We start from the raw sequence: 24,293 nt of genomic DNA, 5'->3' as shown, positions 1-24,293 counted from the left end.
GATCGTAATACAAAACACACAAAAAATGTGGAAATTGGTTTTAGCAACAGCAGTAAGTACATATTGCATGTAATCCATTAAACTTCAAATATTGCGCTTATTCGATTGTGAATAATAAGTGCTCAATGAATGCCCGAGAATAAATCACAATGGATACATTGAATTTCGAAGCAAGCAATATTATTTGTCAAAGATATAGAGTAACCATATATCTTTACCAACAGATTAAAATTACATTTTATTATTATTTTTGTAATATACAACTAATTATCATACGTTATAATCAAAATAGAAAAAACAATTTTTTGGTTCCAAAGATTTTGGCATTCACACAGAAAAAAATATCACCAAAAGATTTCTAATTAAAAAGTTGATTGAAGTTGAAAATTTTTTCAATTAATAAATTAATTTATACAATTAACTTTTTTATCAATATAGAAAAATTAAGTTAATTTAGTCATTGATTGAACACTGTTAGATTTTTAATTGAAAAATTAATTGATACAATTAACGTTTTAATCGCACTAGGAGGACTAAGTCAGTTAACAAACAAGTAAGGAAAGTCTAAAGTCGGGTGGGGCTGACTATATTATACCCCTGTAGATCTAAATTTTCGATACCATATCACATCCGTGCTATATATAAAGGTTTGTCCCAAATACATAGATTTAAATATCACTCGATTTGGACAGAATTTGGTAGACTTTTACAAAATCTATAGACTCAAAATTTAAGTTGGCTAATGCACTATGGTGGAACACAATTTTAGTAAAAAAATATGGGAACCATTTAAATCTGAAGCAATTTTAAGGAAACTTTGCAAAAGTTTATTTATGATTTATCGCTCGATATATATGTATTAGAAGTTTAGGAAAATTAGAGTAATTTTTACAACTTTTCGACTAAGCAGTGGCGATTTAACAAGGAAAATGTTGGTATTTTGACCATTTTTGTCGAAATCAGAAAAACATATATATGGGATCTATATCTAAATCTGAACCGATGTCATTGTAGCACGCATAGCTACAATGCTAATTCTACTCCCTGTGCAAAATTTCAACTAAATCGGAGTTAAAAATTGGCCACTGTGGTCATATGTGTGTAAATCAGGCGAAAGCTATATATGGGAGATATATCTATATCTGAAGCGATTTCAACCAAATTTGGCACGCATAGCTACAATGCTAATTCTACTCCCTGTGCAAAATTTCAACTAAATCGGAGCAAAAAATTGGCCTCTGTAGTCATATGTGTGTAAATCGGCCGAAAGCTATATATGGGAGCTATATATAAATCTGAACCGATTTTAATAAAATTTGGTACACTTGACTACACTACTAATTGTACTCCTAGTGCAAAATTTCAACCAAATTGGGGTAAAACTCTGGCTTCTGGAACCGTATTAGTCCATATCGGGCGATAGATATATATGGGAGCTATATCTAAATCTGAACAGATTTCAATAAAATTTGGCACACTTGACTATAGTACTAATTGTTCTTTTCGTGCAAAATTTTAAGCAAATTAGGGTAAAACTCTGCCTTCTGGGGCCATATAAGTCCATATCGGTAGAAATATATATATATATATATATATATATATATATATATATATATATATATATATATATATATATATATATATATATATATATATATATATATATATATATATATATATATATATATATATATATATATATATATATATATATATATATATATATGTGTGAGCTATATCCAAATCTGAACCGATTTCTTGCAAAATCAATAGGGATCTATTCTGAGCCAAAACACATACTTGTGCCAAATTTGAAGTCGATTGGACTAAAACTGCGACCTAGACTTTGATTACAAAAATGTGTTCACGGACAGACGGACATCGCTATATCGACTCAAAAGCCCATCCTGAACATTTTTGCCAAAGACACGATGTGTCTATCTCGTCTCCTTCTGGGTGTTGCAAACATATGCAGCAACTTATAATACCCTGTTCCAAAGTGTGGCGCAGGGTATAATAATTAGAAATAATGGAAGTAAATTGATTTATCATGATTTTAGTTTTTTTTATTAAATCCTTTATATCCCAGCAATGTTTAATCACTCACAGTGTTTGCTGGGTTCTTGATGGAATTTCTAGTTAAGTGCGTGTCTGAGGTTTATTTTTTAAATATTGCAAGAAAACACACATAGCTAAAGAATTATTTTTCCATCTTTCTCCTAGCATAGAGGCATAGCTATAGTCGATTCTGGTTCTCATTGTTGTTGTCGTTGTCGTCGTCCTCTTTGGCACTCTTATCACACACTTGGGTACTATTGGTACTCAATGCAGTTCTTCTGTTTTTGTTTCCGTTTTTTCTTATGCTTCTTCATTTTCTCCTCTCTGTTGTCACAATCATTTTTGATTCCTTTTGGTTTACGTATATTTCCGTATACGCTTGTTGTAGCAATATTTGCTGATGGATTTTGTTGTTATTATTGTTTTTATATATTTTTTTTATTATGGTTTATTGTGTTGTGTTGTGAGAGAAGAACACTATACAAAAAAAAAAACGCAACCAGCAATAAAGAAGAACGGAAAAGTGGTTAGGTTACAATGCGTAGCCTGTGAAGAGGGTAAGAAGGACGAAGGAGGGAAGTCGTGACAGAATGGCGGGCTAGTAGGACAATGCATAATTCCACGTTGTCATCTCCTATACACGTTGGATATGATGAAAATGAATTACATCACACATACACACGCACACTCACACATACACTCGCTCGCTCACAAAAAGAACAACTAAGAGAAGCAAATAAAGAAAGGTATATAGGCAGAAAGACAACAAAAAGAAAACTTTAATGATTAATTTAATGGAAATGAAAACGGAACGAATTTAACATTTCGAGGGTGAGAAATAGCATTAAACGTTACAGAGTCATAGAGACAGTGGGTAAAAAAACTTAAAAAATATATTTTTTTTTGTTACATCTTTTTTTCAATACCACATTAAGTGCAAGATATCCATTCGCTATCAAACAGAATTTCAACATTAGGAGAATGATAAAACACAGTGGTTTGCAAAAAATATTTTTTTAATCAATTTAGGAAATTGTTTTAATTTAAAAAAAAAATTATTATATATTCCTTATGACTTTGATTCCAGTGATTTGGAGTTTGTAGAGAATGGTGGCACAACATTGCTTTAGAACCACACTCACAAAAAAAATAGTTCTTTCCTCCTAAACGAAATTTTAAAATCGTTCATTTAAAGGCAAATAAATCGTTGGGTTTTTTTTCTTGTTATAACCACCACCGTAGAATGGTGACGGGGGTATAATAAGTTTGTCATTCCATTTGTAACACATCGAAATATCGATTTCCGACTATATAGAGTATGTATATATATTCTTGATCAGGGAGAAATTCTAAGACGATATAACCATGTCCGTCTGTATGTCTGTCTGTCAGTTAGGGTGTCCAAATAACGGTTTTTTTTTTTTTAAAGACGGCTTTCGGATTACCCGAAAATCCCAATTTTTTAAAAATCGCTTATATGGCGGCTATATAGAATTATGAACTTGATATGGAGCAATTTTTGTGTGATTGGGGATCGATTTATCTGAGGGCTATATATAACTATAGACCGATATGGACCTAGTTAAGCATGGTTGTTAACGGCCATATACTAGCACAATGTACCAAATTTCAACTGATTCTGATGAAATTTGCTCCTCCAAGAGGCTCCTAAACCAAATCTCGGGATCGGTTTATATGGGGGTTATATATAATTATGGACTGATATGGACCACTTTTGGCATGGTTGTTAAATATCATATACTACCACCACGTACCAAATTTCAACCAGATCGGATGAATTTTGCTTCTCCAAAAGGCACTGGAGGTCAAATCTGAGGATCGGTTTATATGGGTGCTACATATAATTATGGACCGATATAGACCAATTGCTGCATGGTTTCTAGAAACCATATACTTACACCACGTACCAAATTTCAACCGAATCGGATGAATTTTGCTTCTCCAAAAGGCACTGGAGGTCAAATCTGGGCATCGGTTTATATGGGGACTATATATAATTATGGACCGAGGTGGACCAATTTTTGCATAGTTCTTAGAGACCATATACTAACATCATGTACCAAATTTCAGGCGAATCGGATGAAATTTGCTTCTCTTAGAGGCTCCAAAACCAAATCTCGGGATCGGTTTATATGGGGGCTATATATAATTATTGACCGATGTGGACCAATTTTTGCATAGTTGTTAGAGACCATATAGTAACACCATGTACCAAATTTCAACCGGATCGGATGAAATTTGCTTCTCTTAGAGGCTCCGCAAGCCAAATCTGGGGATCGGTTTATATCGGGGCTATATATAATTATGAACCGATGTGAACCAGTTTTTGCATGGTTGTTAAAGACCATATACTAACACCATGTACCAAATTTCAGCCGGATTGGATGAAATTTGCTTCTCTTAGAGGCTCCGAAAGCCAAATCGGGGGATCGGTTTATATGGGGGCTATATATAATAATGGACCGATGTGGACCAATTTTTCATTGGTTGTGAGAGACCATATACTAACACCATCTACCAAATTTCAACCGAATCGGATGAAATTTGCTTCTCTTAGAGGGTCTGCAAGCCAAATTTGGGGGTCCGTTTATATAGGGGCTATACGTAAAAGTTGACCGATATGGCCCATTTGCAATACCATCCGACCTACATCAATAACAACTACTTGTGCCAAGTTTCAAGTCGATAGCTTGTTTCGTTCGGAAGTTAGCGTGATTTCAACAGACGGACGGACGGACATATGCTCAGATCGACTCAGAATTTCACCACGACCCAGAATATATATATACTTTATGGGGTCTTAGAGCAATATTTCGATGTGTTACAAACGGAATGACAAAGTTAATATACCCCCATCCTATGGTAGAGGGTATAACAACTGTGAGTATTATAAAATGCTCTCAGTTGTATTTGAAGAAGTATACAAAGCATGGCCAATGGTTCAAAATTATGATTGCACACTGAAAGAAGAGTTTTCTTTTCTTAGGAACGAAATTTCAGACAAGCAAAGTTTTCGTTTGACGCTAAAAAATAATTCTCTTTAAAATCAAATAAAAAAGTTTAGAGACAATATTTGAATCACTGGTCATAAATTCGAGTTTAGTTGCCCTTAAAGAAATTAAGTTATAGGAAAGGGAAATTCCGTTTGTCTAAAATTTCGTTCCGAAGGGTGCATAGACCCCGAAAACATTTTCCAAGAATGTTTTGATCAGCTAAAACTGGGTAAGTACAACACAATTCAAGTAGTTTGGATTTGTTAAATCCTTCGTACTTCGGTTTTCGCAACCACTTCAAGTCGTCTTTGGGATAGTCTCATACTTTTCCACAAGCTCTAGCAAACATCTTAAAGGTCTTATTTCTGCTGTTTACGCTTTTTACTATATCAAAACCAATACCATTCATTTTTACTGCAAATTATACTTTTTGTGATACGCCTTTTTTCCATTCAATTTTGCTGAGCGACACTTCTGTACTTCCTAATGGCAAACTTATTACAATCATTCTCATTCTCTGATGAAGGGTATATAAGTAAAACAGTACTATAAAGAAAATTAAAAGAAATTGTATTTAACAAAAATGTACTTTAATAAATGTCATTTTGATATTTTATCGCCTGGGATCCCTTTTCTTTAATATTGGATCCCATTGGTTCGCTCAATATAAAATGCCCCCAGAGTTCCTTGTCATTTACCTTCATCAACGTCAATTTATATTTGTATTAAAAAATCCAATGCCTTACCCAACAAGGTGTCGCAATATCACACGAATTGTTTAGGTTTTCAGGATATTTTTCATTGTGTTTTTTTTCGCTTTTTTCCTTAAAGTCTATGAGGGATGGGAGCAAGATGACTCTCTAGCTATTTGTACAGAAGCCTCTTTCTGGGTTATATGAATTTTTATTTTTGCTCTTAGATTTTTTTGCGGCTTTTGTATTATTCGACTTAGATAGATTTCTATTTGTTAACATCTTCACATGTCTACGAGTTGTGGCAGTTATACACACACACACACACATACTCACACTCATATGCATTCTCATTTATATTCATTTGTTTTGCGTGCCCTGCTTTCTATTAATGTGACTCTGGATTCAAGAGTACAAGTGTGTGAGAGAAAAAGAGAGGGGGAGAATAAGCACATAAATCAAATCAGTGAAGAATAACATTTACATTTGTGTGAAATTTTGCTCAATCTTTGATTCACCATATTTCCATTTACAATTTGCCACAACATTTGCTAACGAAAGTAGTAGAAAAATACTTGAAAGGGAAATAAACGTTTTTGGTGTCAAGCGAAACAAATCCTTTCGATTTATTGGGGGGGGGGGGTGAAAGCGATTACAAATCATGCACTTATATCCTAATGCATTTTGCTCGCTGAAACAGGAAAATTACTTAGAATAAAAGCTATAAGGGGATATATTTAAGAAATTTTATTTGTATTTATTCTTTTTTATTGTATTACTTCAGATAGAATAATATTGTGTCTAAATCTCTACAAATTGAGAGCAATATAAATATCCCCTAACAGTCAAAGGGTCAGTTATACAGAGATTTTGTTCAAACGATATTTTCAATGAAAGAGCATTACATAAATTTTAAGTGATGAAAGAAACTGTTCCATGAAGAACAAAAGTAAAAAAATAAAATAAATATTCTAATCTTAAAAAATATAAATTTTAATGGCATTTCTATTACACTTCCTTATTATTTATTTATTGAAATCTTTATTATAATTATAAATTATAATAAATTTATAACAAAACAAGTAAGTAAAGTCTATAGTTGGGCGGGGCCGACTATATTATACCCTTCACCATTATGTAGACCAAAATTTGTGTTACCATCTCAACTACTTCAAATTTGTTGGCAGTTATTATCAAGGTTTATAAAGGGTGATACGGTCAAAATTTGGTCAAGGGAAAACGCGTGTAAATCGGTGAAATCGTTTATTTAAAAAATCAAATTAAATTTCTTTTTCAAGTTCAATTAGTATGAAATTCAGGAAAAATATTCAGTTAGGCTTTCGCTTTTCCAAATCCGAATTGCCGGGCCTCACGCTTGACACCTGCCATCAGATTTTGTACAGCCACCTTGTCCACCTTCTTCGCCGCAGAAAGCCAGTTTGCCTTGAACTGCTGCTCGTCTTTTGCAGTTTTTTTTTTGGTCTTCTTTAGGTTCCGCTTGACAATAGCCCAGTATTTCTCAATTGGGCGGAGCTCTGGCGTGTTGGGAGGGTTCTTGTCCTTGGGAACCACCTGCACGTTACCGTAATGGCAAGATGCCAAATCCGGCCAAAACAGTACGGAACAACCGTGTTTCTTCAGGAAAGGCAGCAGACGTTTATTCAAACACTCTTTCACGTAAATTTCTTGATTGACAGTCCCGGAAGCTATGAAAATGCTGCTTTTCAAGCCACAGGTACAGATGGCTTGCCAAACCAGATATTTCTTTGCGAACTTTGACAGTTTTATGTGCTTGAAAATATCTGCTACCTTTCCCCTTCCTTTTGCCGTATAAAACTCCTGTCCCGGAAGCTGCTTGTAGTCGGCTTTGACGTAGGTTTCGTCGTCCATTACCACGCAGTCAAACTTCGTCAGCATCGTCGTGTACAGCCTCCGGGATCGCGCTTTGGCCGTCGTATTTTGTTTATCATCGCGATTTGGAGTCACTACCTTCTTGTAAGTCGATAGTCCGGCTCGTTTTTTGGCTCGGTGTACGGTTGTAGACGATACACCCAGCTTATTTGCGGCATCTCGGAGAGGTTAGGGTTTCGCTTGAAACTACCGGCAACTCTCTTTGTCGTCTCAGCGGCTTCCGGTTTTCGATTTCCCCCCGATCCAGACTTCCTGCCTGTCGACAAACGTTCCCCAAACACTTTAATTACACTTGTAACGGCTGATTTGGCAACTTTTAGCGATTTTGCCAGCTTTTCGTGCGAGTAGCTCGGATGCGATGCGCGAGCAAAATTTTGATACGCTGCTCTTCTTGCTTGGACGGCATTTTGACAGCAGAAGAGTGAATTCCAAAATCAAAATAGGAGCAACATTCTACACACACACACACCTTCAAAATGAGGGGTGTACAGGTATTTTAAACGCAAAATTGAAAGAAATACGTCAAGTTTATATTGACCAAATTTTGACCGTATCACCCTTTAAGTTCATCGATGCACTGTTGTTGAGGTAATCCACATAGAAAGTTGTACTAAATAATCGGACGACTTTCTAATTAAAAAAAATAATACTTGGATCCAAAACTTTGAACCTTTCTTCAAGGATTATGACCCAAAATGTGGCAGAGCCACTTTCGTGCAGTGTGTGATGGCTTTATCGGACGGTAGGCAACTCGTCCGCATCTAAACTTATTCCAAAATTTTGGTTTAATTGCCGACATTTTTTGTTTTTGAATATTAAAATTAAACTACAAATGAAACAAATAAGGAAAGTCTAAAGTCGGGCGGGGCCGACTATATTAAAACTTGCACCACATTATAGATCGATAGATTCGTTGTCATCTCAAATCCTTCAAATTTGTTGGGTGTTATATAATGGTTTATATTTTTTGGTGTATACACACTCGAAGAAATATCAATTGATTGTGATTTTTTTTGTCTCTTACCTCTTCCCATATTAAGCAAAAAAAAATGTACTCCTTGATTTGTGCCCTTCAAAATTGGTTTATCTTATTATTATTTTTTTTTTTTTTTTTGGAAATATAACCACAAATGTCATCCAAAACGAGCCTTGCATATTCAATCAATAAATCCCTTGGTGTTACATAAATCATTCATTATTAATAATTTTTTTCTTGTGATATGTTTTTTTTTTTGTATTTTCATTCTTTTATGACAAGGGACATATGGATGGATTGATGCTTGGTTGGTTGAATGGAAGGACAGACAGATATATGAATTCTGGGTTGCTTACAGAAAAAAAAACGATGCCCAAAGATATTGTCAAGTGACTTTCTTCTCAAATGGTGATTGACACTTTTTCGGTACACACAAATTCACATATATTCGTACATACTCATACATTTGTATGATTGGGAACCAAAAGGATATTGAGCAAGTGTACTAGTGTTTTTCGTTGTACGTTGTCGTTGATAATAACAAAAAACTTCTAGCCCATTCTTTGTTATTATTTCTTTTTCTGGAGATTGTTGTGACAATTCAATCGTTTCGATATACAACCCCCAACCCATGTTGTAGGTAGTACCACCAAAATCCTCCTCAAATATTTTTTTCAATAACCATTTTAGGTCGATATTCAACGATTTTGGGCTATATACTATATGTGCGTCTTGGTCTTATACAACGACAATGGCAATCAGTTTTGTAATGAAATATTGCCAAAGGCCAGAATAACCAACATTAAATACATTGTGGCATAATTTATTCAAGCACATTGTAAATGGTTGAGAAGAAGGGTTTAGCAGAGCTTCCAAAAGGCCTTTAAGCAGATCTTCCAAAAGGCCTTTGACAATATTTTTATAGAAATAAAATTTTGACAAAATTTTCTATAGAAATAAAATTTTGACAAAATTTTCTATAGAAATAAAATTTTGACAAAATTTTCTATAGAAATAAATTTTGTCAATGTTTTCTAAAGAAATAAAATTTTGACAAAATTTTCTATAGAAATAAAATTTTGACAATGCTTTCTATAGAAATAAAATTTTGATAACATTTTCTATAGAAATAAAATTTTGAAAAAATTTTCTATATAAATAAAAATTTGCAAAAAATTTCAATAGATATAAAACTTTGACAAAATTTTCTATAGAAATATAATTTTGACAAAATTTTCTATGGAAAAAAATTTTGACAAAATTTTCTATAGAAATAAAATTTTGACAAAATTTTCTTTAGAAATAAACATTTGCAAAAATTTCTATAGAAATAAAAATTTGCAAAAATTTTCTATAGAAATAAAATGTTGAAAAAATTCTCTATAGAAATGAAATTTTGACAAAATTTTCTAAAGATATAAAAATTTGACAAAATGTTCTATAAAAATAAAATTTTGACAAAATTTTCTATAGAAATAAAATTTTGACAAAATTTTCTATAGAAATAAAATTTTGACTAAATTTTCTATAGAAATAAAGTCTTGACAAAATTTCCTATAAAAATAAAATTTTACAAAATCTATATACAGTCTGTCAAGAAAGTCTTTTGACATTGCCAACTATTTCAAATCCAAAAAAAATTGAAATATTACATATTTTATTAAATTTTTAATTCTGTGTATACTTTGCAAAATACATAATAAAATATTATTTTAAAATTTCATTATATTTAATGTTGGAACAAAACATAATTTTGATCCCATTGTCAAAACACTTTCTTGACAAACTGTATATAAAATTCAATCTATGTTTGTTTATTTGTTTGTTTGTTTGTATGTTCCGAGTTGGCTCCGAAACGGCTGAACCGATTTACTTGAAACTTCCAGAGATCGTAGGGGGCGTTCATGTGGTGAAAATGGGGTACCTCATTTTTTGACAACTGGTCGCGGAGGGGGACTTCCCCTTCGTCGGACTTTTTGAAAATCGGACCAAAGTTGACTGATTTTCTTGAAATTTTCATTGAAGATTGGGGTTGGCATCTAGACAAAGATCCGCTACTTTTTATTTCGATATTTGGTGGCGGAGGGGGGCCTCCCCTTTGTTCGACTTTTTTTAAAGTACAGTGAAAAAACTAAAATTCTCTAAATTATCTGAGATTTACAGAGAACATGTGGTGAGGTTATGGAATTAATATGGGGTACCCGATGATTTCATATGTGGATGGGGAGGGGGACCTCCCCCTTGCCCTACTTTTTGAAACTTGGAACAAAATTATGCGATTTGCCTGAAATTTTCATTGAATGTTAGGGTTGGCATCTAGACAAAAATCCGCTACATTATTTTTCGACATTTGGTCGGGGAGGGGGACCACCCCTTTGCCCGAATTTTTTTGTTTGAATGTACAAACAAAACTAAACTCCCCCGCCTGAAATTTTACGGAAAAAATGGATTATGAAATTTATATCAGGTTCTCGATTTTTTAATAAAAATAAAAGGGCATAGGGAGACATCCGCTTCTCTTAAGTACATACAGAGCAACAACTTTTACCGAGTTACTTGAAATTTACAGAGGACTGGGGAGAGGTTACGATATTAATAGTTGATACCTGATTTTGTGATATTTGGACGGAAGAGAGGCCGCCCCTTTTAGGCTTATAATTTGCTTGACATTTTCTGGGACGTTTACAAAAGATACGCTACATCACTTTTCGATATTTAGTCGGGGAGGAGGTCCTCCTCTAAAACTGCAAAAAAAAACAATTCTTAAGTTTTCTTGAAATTTACATAGGCAGTGGGGGAAGGTTATGAACGAAGAGGCAACCTTCCTTGCCCCACACTTGAAGGAAATTTTCAAGAATTTTCAGGGAAGGTTAGGGGTGCTATTCACTACGGTGTTTGTCGATATTGTATCGGGGAAAGTGACGACCCTTTAAAACAATAGAGCAAAATTTAAACATCGCCGATCTACTTGAAATTTACAGGGAACGTGGGCGGAGGTGATTGAATTTATACATGAATTTTAAATTAGTATATGATTTTTCGATATCTGGTTGGGGAAGGGGAAAATTGAAATAAACTTTGTCGATTTACTTCGATAGAATTTATAGGGACCATTGAGTAGTTGCGACATTAATATAGGGTACGTGATAGTCCGATATCAGGTCGGAGTGGAGCGAAGGTGGGGGAGGGTCCCCTTTTGTCCGTTTTTTTGTTTTCTTAAATTGAAACTCTGACCGAGTTCCCATTTACGGCCAGACTTCTTTTTAGTTTTTTACCTATAAACGAAAAATCAAGTAGTCCGAATTGTTTAAAGGAATTCAAATCTTTTCGAATTTGTTTTCAGCACGAAGGATATAGTTGACTAACCCAGCAAAAAAAAGCGTCGCTAAACAAGTAATGAAAATGTTCTTTTTGGATCCGGAAGTGGTGCAAAATTGACGCAGAAGTGATGAATTTAACATGGGCTTGTCATAGGACGAAAGTCCTCCATTTCAACAGCCGTTGCACTGAATTTGCATCACTTCTTTAGGTGTGATTCGAATTCAATGTTTTGGATGTAAATTAAGAAATTCTGTAATATTTTGTCAAATAAATATTTTTTATAATTTTTAATGGATTCTAACGCCTGTCTGAAACGTTTGACCTCAAATACTTTCAAAAATTCTCAATTTTTTCAGATTGAATTTAGCATTTTTTTCTACCAAATTTAAATAATTTGTACTATTTTATGCATTCTTAAACTGTTTTTAACCAATCTGAAACAAAAAAAGTAAAAATTACCCATTAAAAATATGAAAAAAGAATGTTATAAAAAATTGAATGTAAAGAACTTCCTGTGTGGTTAAAATAAAGAACATCATTGGGGGTACATCTTCTCGAAGTGCTTTTAAAGTTGTGCCTTTGGAAGAACTTCCAAATTTTTTTTGCTGGGAAGTTAACGCAAAATATTCCTCCAAATATGCTTCGGAAGGCGCAGCGAAGCGGGCCGGGTTACGTTAGTTTTCTATAGAAATACAATTTTGAAAAAAATTTCTATAGAAATAAAATGTTGACAAAATTTTTTGAAAGCTTTCTATAGAAACAAAATTTTGACAAAAATTTCTACAGAAAAAAATTTACAAAATTTTCTATAGAAATAAAATTTTGACAAAATTTTGTATAGAAATAAAAATTACAAAATTTTCTATAGAAATAACATTTGACAAAATTTTCTATAGAACTAAAATTTTGACAAAATTTTTATAGAAATAAAATTTTGATAAAATTTTCTATAGAAATAAAATTTTGACAAAATTTTCTATAGAAATAAAATTTTGACGAAATTTTCTATAGAAATAAAATTTTGACAAAATTTTCTATAGAATTAAAATTTTGACAAAATTTTCTATAGAATTAAAATTTTGACGAAATTTTCCATAAAATAACATTATGACGAAAGGTAATAACGTCATTTTTGGGGCAAAAATGGGAAAATCGACATTCGCTATTTTTTGAGTAAAAAATCGTCAAAATGTCGATAAATCGGCAAAATTGGCAGCCCTGCTGATAATCCAAAAACCTCCTACACTCTCTTACTCTTGTGAGAATAAATAACAAAAGTGTCAGTGTTAGTGATTGTGTATAGCAAGCAACCAGCAATAAATGTGTGATGGCGTCTAATGCCGTAAGTGAGTTAATTTCATGAAAAATGGATGACCAAATTATATATTGTGCAAAATCCCTAGTTTGTCAAAGGTTTATCGTGGCCATAGAGCAAGCAAGGAAGCTTGCTAATCACTATACCATATTGTTGGTCAATGTTACATGTCACTACAGGCCATTGTGGCCATCAATCAATTAAATATTGTGTTTTTAGCTTTATTGTGTGATAAATACAGCATTTTACTAGTTATTTGTATTATGGAAACAATATTCGTTTTTGTTTTGGCATTTATACGAAGTCCATTTCATTAATATTTCATTTACATATCTGGTCATTCAATTTGGCAATCAAATTTAAAGGCCACTTCATTAACATTTTAAGGCGAACTGCCTTAGATGTTATTACTCATAGCCATTTATGCATTATTTCTGAGAATTCTACATATTCATACACTGAAAAAAATATTGACCTAATATGGAAGATTATGCAACTTAAATTTTTGGAATCGAAATTTACCCAAAGTTAAGGACAAAAATTCTTTAAAATAATGACATTTTAATTAAATGAAAGTTTATAATCCTTGCTTCAAAAATTTTTTTCATTCAATTTAGGACATAAATCTTGAAATTTTCCGTCTCTCTATATAAAGAAAAACATTTTTAATTTAAAGAAATCGCCTTTAAGTCAACTGACATATTGCATTTTTATATTTAAGATAAAATCGCTTCAAATATAAGCTAAGACTTATTTTAAGGATTTGCATCTTTGGTTTTAAGTTTTTTTTTTAGCATTAAGAAAACAATTTTTACTTTGAAGTACTTGGCATAATTTGGATTTTGAAACTGGAATTTTTTGTACATGAATACCTTTATTAATATATCGCAAACAGAGAAAAAAATTCAATGAATAAGATCTGTATCCAATTTTAATTTTATCGATCCTAGATTTAAAGCCAGGGAGGTCCCTAAAAAATGTCTTTACTTTAAAGAAGCCGCATCTTTGGCTCTGAATCGATACCAAAATCCTTAAGGGAAAGTTTACTTGGATCTTTAGATCCAAACTTTTTTTTTGCATTTAGAGAAAATTTTTCGACATCAAAAAATTTTGTTTGTCTAAAATTTCGTTCCTGAAAAAAACAGTGAACCCCCAGGAAGGAACATTTTGGTTAATTTTAGAAAATTTAGATAATTTTCTGAAAATTTTAACAAAATAGTATTACAAACGCTGACATCACGCCGATATCACAAACATAAGAAAATATTTTTTGACAAATTCAAGAAAATTTATTAGACATAAATAATTTTTGTCACTCGTTAAAGATAATTTTGTGGTTTGATGGGCAAAAATTGGGGTTGAAAATTCTAAGAATGTCTTTAGTGCCACACGAAGTTCAAGATGGGCGCATTTATAGTAAAATTTACAAATTTAAAGAAATAATGAACTATTTTGTGAGAAGTACGAATTTAGTAAATCTTTATGCCTCATTTGTGTATAATTTTTTCCCGTTTTTTAGCTCTTTTAACTAACTTACACAGAAAAAAACAAACATTTTTCCAATTAAAATTTTAATTGAGTTTTAAAAAATATTCAATTAAACATTTAATTGATTCAACAAATTTTTTAATTGAAACAAAAATCAATCACAAAAATTAATAGTATCAATTAATTTTTTAATTGGATCAATTAATTTTTAAATTGATACTATCATTTCTGTGATTGAAGACATTTCAATTAAATAATTAATTGGATCAATTAATTTCGTGATTGAATCAGAAAAAAATGTATTTATGCGTACGCCACAAATTATTAGAGTTAAGAAAACTTTCTCCAAACATAATAATTCCCTGAACTAAAATAAAGTTGAATTGGCTTTAGTGAAATATAGGGTTCACTTATTTTTTTTTTGTTTTTTTTTTGTTTTTTTTTTGTTTTTTTTTTGAGTGCAGAAAAGAAATTTCTCCTTTCAGTGTACAAACGCAGACATAAGGACGGGAAATTTCAGAAAATTTATTCGATATAATTATTTTTATTTTTTTCACTTGTTAAAGAAATTTTCGTAGGTTTACCGAATCATTTGTGAACAGACATTGAACTTGCGATAAAACATTGTGTGGTGTTATTCAAAACGCCTTTACATAGAGCTAAAAGTCGATAATGTTAAAAAAATATGTTTTTTTATGATTTTCCTAATTTCTTTTAATGAAGCCCGAAATATTGAGATAGCATCACCTCTCAAGAATTAATGTGAAATAAATGCAGCGGATGCTTAACATTTACTTCAGTCCTATGACAAGTGCATATAAAATTCATTGCTTCTAAGCCAATTTAGCACCACTTCCGGATCCAAAAAGAAAATTTTCATTGCTCTTTTAGCTACACAGGAAAAAATATTTTTGTCTTCAATCACGAAATTAATTGATTAAATTAATATTTTATTGAAACCTCTTCAATCACAGAAATGATAGTAAAAATCACCAAAGTCAATTAAAAAATTTATTGTTCTAATTAAAAATTAATTTTTGGAGATTGATTTTGTTTTAATTAAAAAATTAATTGAACCAATTAAATTGTTAATTGTGAATTTTTTTTTTAAATTCAATCAAAATTTAATTAAAAATTAATTGGTAAAATTAATTTTTGTGATTAATTTTGTTTTAATTAAAAAATTAATTGAACCAACTAAATTGTTAATTGTGATTTTTTTAAAATTCAATTAAAATTTAAATTGGAAAACTTTTGGTGATATTTTATCTATGTGTACGTTTTTTTCTGGGACTGTGTGGGAAGCCGTTTAAGTCTTTTGCAATTGAAAGAGAAATTTTTTCTTATCACTTTAGTTATGCTCGTGGGAAATATTTGTCTTAGTAAAATTACTCTATAGTCGATTGACATAACTACAAAATAAAATTTACCCTTCTATTTTACAAATGTCGACCTTTGAACTTCATAATAATTTTAAAAGAATATTCTCACAGAGCCATCTGTTCTGCTATACGGAAAACAAAAACTACAATTCTCTTAATTCTATAGTAATTTCCTGTTCCATTAACTCAATGTTCATTGAGGATGAAGAAAGTTACCTAGTTTGGACTTTTTGGCTTGAGTTTGTTTTGGGAAAATTCTAAACATATTTCCAGTTGTCTGTTAATCTACAAGTTTATGATGTACACTACTTAAATATGCATGCCAAGCAACTTTACATTATACTCTTGTCCTCCTCCCACTGACATTCTGGGACAAAACATTGAAAGTTTTCGTACGAAAATTCCAACTATATAGCATAATAATGTTCTTTTGGATGCCCTCAAAACATCTTCTTTGAATATCTAATTCAAAAACATAAGAAAAAATTAGTTAACAGCTGGAAAAACTTTCACTTACCTTCTAAGTTTTTAGAGAAGAGGACATGATGTCACATCAGGCTTTTGTATTTCTGTGTAAATCCTCATGAAATTGAAATTTTTGGGCGTTGTGGATTTTTTTTTTTTGTAGCACTTCTTAGTGTTTAGAGATTTTAAGTTTACGTGTTTATTTATTATTCTTCTTATTATTTTTTTTTGTAGTTTTGGGAATGAGGGATACTCTAGTTTCTGTGGTTTATATATTTTCGGTTTTTTCTTTTTTTAAATATAATTTTTCACTTGCCATGAGATTTCATATTATTAATTTTCACTAAGTTTCAATTTAAGGTTTTGCTAGGAATCTTGAATATTTATTTTCACTTTTTTTTGTAACATATTTAATAATAGAAATAAATTTTGTAATGTTTATATATTTCTTATTATTTTTTTAATTGTATTTTATTTTAGTAAACTTTTTTTATATATATGTTTTAAAGATTTTCTATTTGGTTATTTAGTTTTACTTTTTTTCTTTTTTTCTTTTAATTTCTAGATTTGTTTCATGGGAATTATATTCCCCTTTTGGTTTCCTGTGTAATGATATTGTGAATGGCTAATTCCATTATTATGCACAGTAAGAGTAAAAGTTTTCCTCTCTTTGCTATTTATCTTGAATTTTTCTTTTGTTGTAGTAATTTCAAGTTGTTGGTGTTGTTGTAGTTGTTATTATTACTGGGTCTTTCCGTTAGTTAGTATTTCTAATTAAAACATTAACACGAACTGTTGTTTTATGTTGCTTGGATGGTTGATAGTGTTAGTATTAGTTGTTATTGTTGTTCTCATTTAGTTTTAGTTTTGTTTTTTTTTTTTTTTTGGTTATACTTAAGCACTCACGACAACGAAGACCACACAATACGATTACAATGGTGAGTATTCATTCTCTATTTTCACTGGGAATGTTTATGATTACTACTTTAACTGTATGTGGGACTCTCAATGGTTGTCGGTCCCGTTAGGTTAGTGCTCTTGCTGATTTTGTCATTAACATAAGAGATATTTTTAAGGTTTTTTTTATGACCAACATTATCATTTATATTCATTTGTCGCATTTCATTTCTTTCATTTTAATGGATTTTTTTTATTTTACATTTATTCTCTTTTTTGTTTTTCATTTAATTCTATTTTGTTTTCTTAATTGAAGATCCTAAAATTAACAATTATTTTTTTTTTCTTTCAAAACTTTTGTTGTGTTTTATTAATTATTTGCTTTATATATATGTTTTTCGTTTTTGTTTTACACTTTAGATTATTTGTTTGGAGTTTTCTTCTTAATGATCAATGTTTTAGTAATTAATTTTGTTAATTTATTATTTAATGTTTTACTAATGATAAGTTTTCATGAAGCAACTCTTTGTTATATCTGTAAAATAATAAAATTTTAAATTTGATTTTTTTTTTTTGAAATAATTTATTATTTTTTAATTATTATCATTTTTTTATATCGATGATGCTCTCAAGATCAAATTCGTTACGGAAGAGTACAAGAGAGAAAATTTGCAATGTGTGCCTTGCAGGCCTGCCAATTTTGCCGATTTTTTACTCAAAAAATAGCAAATGGCGATTTTCTGATTTTTGCACCAAAAATGACGATATTAGCTGCGTTCAAAAATTTTAAATAGAAGCAGTTTAGAGCCAGCAAAAAAGAGTTTTTGCTAGAAATCTAATACATGCAGGAGCTATACCTCATTTTAAATCTGCAGTATTAGTATCACTGTTGCCGCTCGTGCCAAAAATAATCCACCAATATTTGAAGGAAATTTTACCAATTTTTTGCCAAAATTTTATTTCTATAGAAAATTTTGTCAAAATTTTATAATTTTGTCAAAATTTTATAATTTTATTTCTATAGAAAATTTTGTCAGAATTTTATTTTTATAGAAAATTTCGTCAAAATTTCATTTCTATAGAAAATTTTGTCAAAATTTTATTTCTGTAGAAAATTTTGTCAACATTTTATTTCTATAGAAAAAATTTCGTCAAAATTTTATTTCTATAGAAAATTTTGTCAACATTTTATTTCTATAGAAAATTTTGTCACAATTTTATTTCTATAGAAAATTTTGTCAGAATTTTATTTCAATAGAAAATTTCGTCAAAATTTTATTTCTGTAGAAAATTTTGTCAACACTTTATTTCTATAAAAAAATTTCGTCAAAACTTTATTTATATAGAAAAAGTTGTACAAATTTTATTTCTATAGAAAATTTTGTCAAAATTTTATTTCTGTAGAAAATTTCGTCAAAATTTTATTTCTATAGAAAATTTTGTCAAAATTTTATTTCTGTAGAAAATTTTGTAAAAATTTTATTTCTGTAGAAAATTTTGTAAAAATTTTATTTCTGTAGAAAATTTTGTCAAAATTTTATTTCTATAGAAAATTTTGTCAAAATGTTATTTCTATAGAAAATTTTGTCAGAATTTTATTTCTGTAGAAAATTTTTTCAACACTTTATTTCTATAGAAAAAATTTCGTCAAAATTTCATTTCTATGGAACATTTTGTCAAAATATTTTTTCTATAGAAAATTTTGTCAAAATTTTATTTCTATAGAAAATTTTGTCAAAATTTTATTCTGTAGATAATTTTGTCAGAATTTTATTTCTATAGAAAATTTCGTCAAAATTTCATTTCTATAGAAAATTTTGTCAACATTTTATTTCTATAGAAAAAATTTCGTCAAATTTTTATTTCTATAGAAAGAATTGTAAAAATGTTATTTCTGTAGAAAATTTTGTCAACATTTTATTTCTATAGAAATAAAATTTTGTCAACACTTTATTTCTTTAGAAAAAAATTCGTCAAAACTTTATTTCTATAGAAAATTTTGTCAACATTTTATTCCTATAGAAAATTTTGCCAAATTTTTTCCTATAGAAAATTTTATCAAAATTTTATTTCTATAGAAAATTTTGTAAAAATTTTATTTCTTTAGAAATTTTTGGCACATTTTTATTTCTATAGAACATTCTTGCAAAAATGTATGTCTACATTTTTGGCAATTTGTTTTTTTTAATATATTAAATTCTTGCAAAATTTTGTTTCTAACAAAATTTTGTTAAAATTTTATTTTTATAGCAAATTTCGTCAAAAATTTATTTCTATAGAAGATATTGTTAATTTTATTTCTATAGAAAATTTTACCTCTTGATTAGAGAGCCAATCAATAAGAGTTTTATGATCAAATTTTGGAAAATCGTTGCCCGATTATATACGTAAATATTAAAGATCTTTATTTTTATATTAAAATAAAAATCATAAAAAGTTTGTTTGTTATTTTTATACAAAACTGAATTCATTCTGCTTTTGTTGTTGAAATGCATAGTTACGTATGTTAATTTGCTGTTCGTTATAATTTTGTTTTTAACCAACAAATTAGTTTGGTTTTAATAATAATAATACATTGCAGATTTGTTGACCATTTAAAAAACTTTACAATTGCATGTTTTTGGAGTAAACAAATATTATAATAAATAGCTATTGTGAATGGAAGAAACGCCACATGATCAATATGCAGCAGGACCAAAGTTGGTCAAAAAATTATTCATTTTTCAATTTGGTCGATTTTGGTCCATTTTCGTCAAATCGGTTATTTTTTTTTTTCAAAATTTTCTGTAGAAATAAAATTTTGAAAAAAATGTTCTATAGAAACAATATTTTAACAATATTTTCTATAGAAATAAAATTTTCTATAAAACTGAAATTTTGACAACATTTTCTAATGAATTAAAATTTTAATTAAGTTTTCTACAGAAATAAAATTTTGACAATATTTTCTACAGAAATAAAATTTTGACAAATTTTTTCTATAGAAATAAAATTTTGACAAAATTTTCTATAGAAATGAAATTTTGACAAAATTTCTATAGAAACAAAATTTTGACCAAATTATCTATAGCAATAAAATGTTGACAAAATTTTCTATAGCAATAAAAAAAATTTCTATAAAAATTTGACAACATTTTCTATCCAAGTAAAATTTTGGAAAAAGTTTAACTTTTAAATGATATTAATTTAATTTGGGAAAATTTTCTGTCCGCTGGTACGACTTTTTGTCCAAATTTGGAAAAATGTTGGTCCAAAATAAAAATTAATTGTGGCAACGCTGATATGCAGTTTGGAAATCTTGGTGGAATTTGGTTCCAGTACAATGGCGGTCTGGATAGGTCATAAAAATATTGCTTCAATACAAATGTCATTTGGATGTAGCACAGAAGACAAATTTCTCTAATGCAATGCTTTTTTACTTTCACTAAAAGTTGTTAAAGTTTTCACTGGAGGCGTTTTGTCCCTACAGTTACGGCTTTAAAATGGGTCACTTTATGTAAAAGAAAATTACATTGAACTGAGGCCAATTTGTCTAACATAGGTTAGGTTAGGTTAGGTGGCAGCCCGATGTTTCAGGCTCACTTAGACTATATTACTGAAAGTGCCACGTTTAGGTCGCGTTAGCCCACTTTGGCAAAAGAACACATCGCGTTTTTTCACTTTCGCCATAGGATAAAGTCCTAAACCGAATCCCTGTCACATAAAATTCATTCGTTCGCGTTAACTTGCTTTGGTTGCTGTCCATAGGAAAAAGTTTCAAAATCAGTACGGCCAATTATAACATTCGCGTCTTCCCACTTTGATCATTTTTGAAAAAGTTCCAAAACATTGGTCGAAGAAAGCTCACAGACTTTGTGTACGCATTAACCCACTTTGGATTCAGACCATAGGAAAACGTCGCAAAAGCAGTCAGGTCGCCGATAACACTTTGAGTTCCCATAGGTTAAAATGGCAGCCCGATTAAGTTTCAGGCTCACTTAAAAATTTCAGTCCAATGTCCAATGAGTTCCAATTAATCCACTTTGAATTCTGTTTATAGGAAAAAGTCTCAAAAACAGTCCGGCCAGCGATACAATGATGTCCCCGTTAACTGAATTTGGACTCTGTTCATTCGAAAATAACTTAAAACCCGGCCAAGGCCCGAAGAGGGTATCAAACAATTTACACCATACTTAAGAAGAATGAAAAATTATAATCTTAATTAATTAATTTTTTTCATTAAATTTAGGTCATTGATTTTTGAAAATTGTTTCCCTCGGTTAAAGTAATGAAAAACACTATTAAAGAAATAACCACATATACACAAACGTTCTAGTAAATTTAGATCTTTCCAATGCACTGAAAAAACAGTGAACAGAAAAGTTTTAATTAGTTTAGAAAATTTTGTTTATTTTTAGAAAAATGCAACTAAACAGTATTACAAGCGCTGACATAACGCCAGTGTTACAAAAATAAGTAAATATTTTTCAACAAATGCAAGAAAAATATTTACACGAAATTCATTTTTTTCACATGTTAAAGTGAAATGGTTATAGTTCCTTCGATAAACGGGCAATAAACAATTTTGTATATTGGCAATCTTCTTTAAATAAACTTAAATATTGAAACTTTGCATTAATTATAAAAAAAGCTAAAAATGTAGACTAGGAATTATTTGGAAGATTTTTGTTTAATTTGTTTTATTATAATTTTTTTTACTTTGATGTATCTGTTATATTTACGATCTGTATCTTAATTTTAATTTCATCCAACCTAGATTTAAAGTAATGTACCTCCCTATAAATTTGTCTTATATTAAAGAAGCCGCTTCTTTGGCTCGGAATCAAAACCAACACTACTGGAAGTTTTTTATTTGTGTACCCTTTTAAATTTCATGTTAATGATATAGAAAATTTTTCTAATATTACTTAGTTCGTATAAAATAAATCTCCTGATTTTCTGGAATCTTGAAATTATATTTGCATCTAAGAACAAAATTGTGCTCATATTTTTTTTCATAAATATTTCCTCATTGTAATCCTTCGGAAGCCCGATTGATGTGATCCATATTGCAGTATACATACGAGTATTCTTCGTCAGAATCAAAACGAACTATGTCGTGTTATTTTTTTTTTCTCTTGCCCTTTATATAAACTGGCAACATCCACATTTTACTTCATTTTTTATGAGAATTTCTTTGTTTTTATGTTTTAATTATGTATTATTCACAAATAATCAAAAAGTCCATTTTCAAAAATCCAAAATTTGTTTGATGGAAATATATACACAATTATAAGTTTTTAAGAATATCTTGTCTTATTTTTTATTTTTTATTTTATTGATTTATTTATTTTTTTTAATTTGTATTTAATTCGATTTTTTATGTTCGATTATTTCAATTTTTTAACTGTGAAGTTTTTATAGCTCAATGTATTTTTCAATTTTTTTTTCTTTTAAAGTATTTTATTTTTTCCTTTTATTTATTTTTTTTTCGTTTAAGTATTTTAGTTTTTTCCTTTCTTTAATTAAATTTAAAATCTATATTTTCACTTTCATTTGCTTTCAAAGAAAAAAATTCAACACACATTTAACCTTTTTAGCTTCGTCCATATTTAAAGACTTCGTATTTCAACCGATATTTCCTGAATTGCAAGAGAGTTTGGTTTGTAATCGTAATGTACCATAATTTAGAGACAATGGTGCTTCTTGAAATCCCATTCCCGAACTCTGGAAAATACTTAAACGCCCACTATGCAAAAAAACTAATATATGGCCAATATTTACAATACTGCACCCTATTGTGTATGTTGAGTTTGTGTGTTTGTTGAGAGGAAAGCATGGCATCATGGGAATGTGGGGAATAACCCACAAACACGAATGCATGCAGCAGCATATATAAAAGACCACGGCAACACGCAACTAACAAAACTCACACACACACACACAAATTAAAAGCCATGCAAGAAAATCTCCCGAAAAAGAAAACACAACACACCGCTAACCAATTCAACAATTCACGAAGGAGCCATCAAAACAACAAACACACAAAAGTTCACATCACACATTTGCTTTATCCCAAAAACAAAAGGAAACCGACAAACTTTCACACACGTTCACTTTTCTTTTGGCTAATGGTTTGGTTCATTTTATGCTGAAGCAAGCACACACATTTCCAATTACATACCAACAACATTTATGTTGAAAGCCAATCGTACACACAAACGCACGTACTTACGCACTCACGCACAGCAAATAACAAAAGTGAACCGTTTACGAGAAAGGATACTTTGTGAATGACACAAGTCATCAAGAAACGCACCTAAAATCATGGTGTGTTTGGTTCCCGTAACCGTTATTTTTCTTTTGAGCTCTCTGAGGGAAAAAAGTGTTTTATTACTCACATTCATTCGCTCTTTCTCTCATAGAATTTATGTCTCTCTCTCTCAACAACACCCCATTTTGATGGAGGCTGGCTCCAAATCTACCATTCTGATTTTTGTGTTATTGCTGTTGCTATAAAAATGTGACACAAAGACACCATGACACACTGACTGAGTGAGGAAAATAAAGCCAGCACCAAACATACTCCCCACTCGAGGGCAAACATTCACCATACCCACATTATTTTATTCGCTGGGCTGCCAAAAGGAACTATAAAAAGTTTTTTTTTATGAATACAGTGTTGCCATATATAATTTAATTTTGTTTAAAATTTTATAAAATTTTATAAAATTAAAAAACGAATTGACCAGGGGAACGCTTTTTGCACAGATACAAGCCAAATCGAAGAAGAGC

General features: G+C 30.2%; 1 long non-coding RNA gene across 1 annotated transcript in view; it reads right to left on the bottom strand.

The window, feature by feature from the left end:
- Positions 1–23,784, bottom strand: part of LOC142237589 (uncharacterized) — a 146,502-nt gene extending 122,718 nt beyond the window's left edge. The window contains exons 1-2 of the long non-coding RNA XR_012722518.1: positions 23,683–23,784; positions 16,675–18,054 (exon numbers count right to left, since the gene is read on the bottom strand). This is a non-coding gene — a long non-coding RNA (uncharacterized LOC142237589). The remainder of the gene's footprint in view (positions 1–16,674; positions 18,055–23,682) is intronic.
- Between the last annotated feature and the right edge of the window lie 509 nt (positions 23,785–24,293).

The sequence above is a fragment of the Haematobia irritans genome, chromosome 5 (genome assembly GCF_050003625.1).
Source record: "Haematobia irritans isolate KBUSLIRL chromosome 5, ASM5000362v1, whole genome shotgun sequence".
NCBI lineage: Eukaryota > Metazoa > Arthropoda > Insecta > Diptera > Muscidae > Haematobia > Haematobia irritans.
This window is presented reverse-complemented; position numbering and strand designations above follow the sequence as displayed.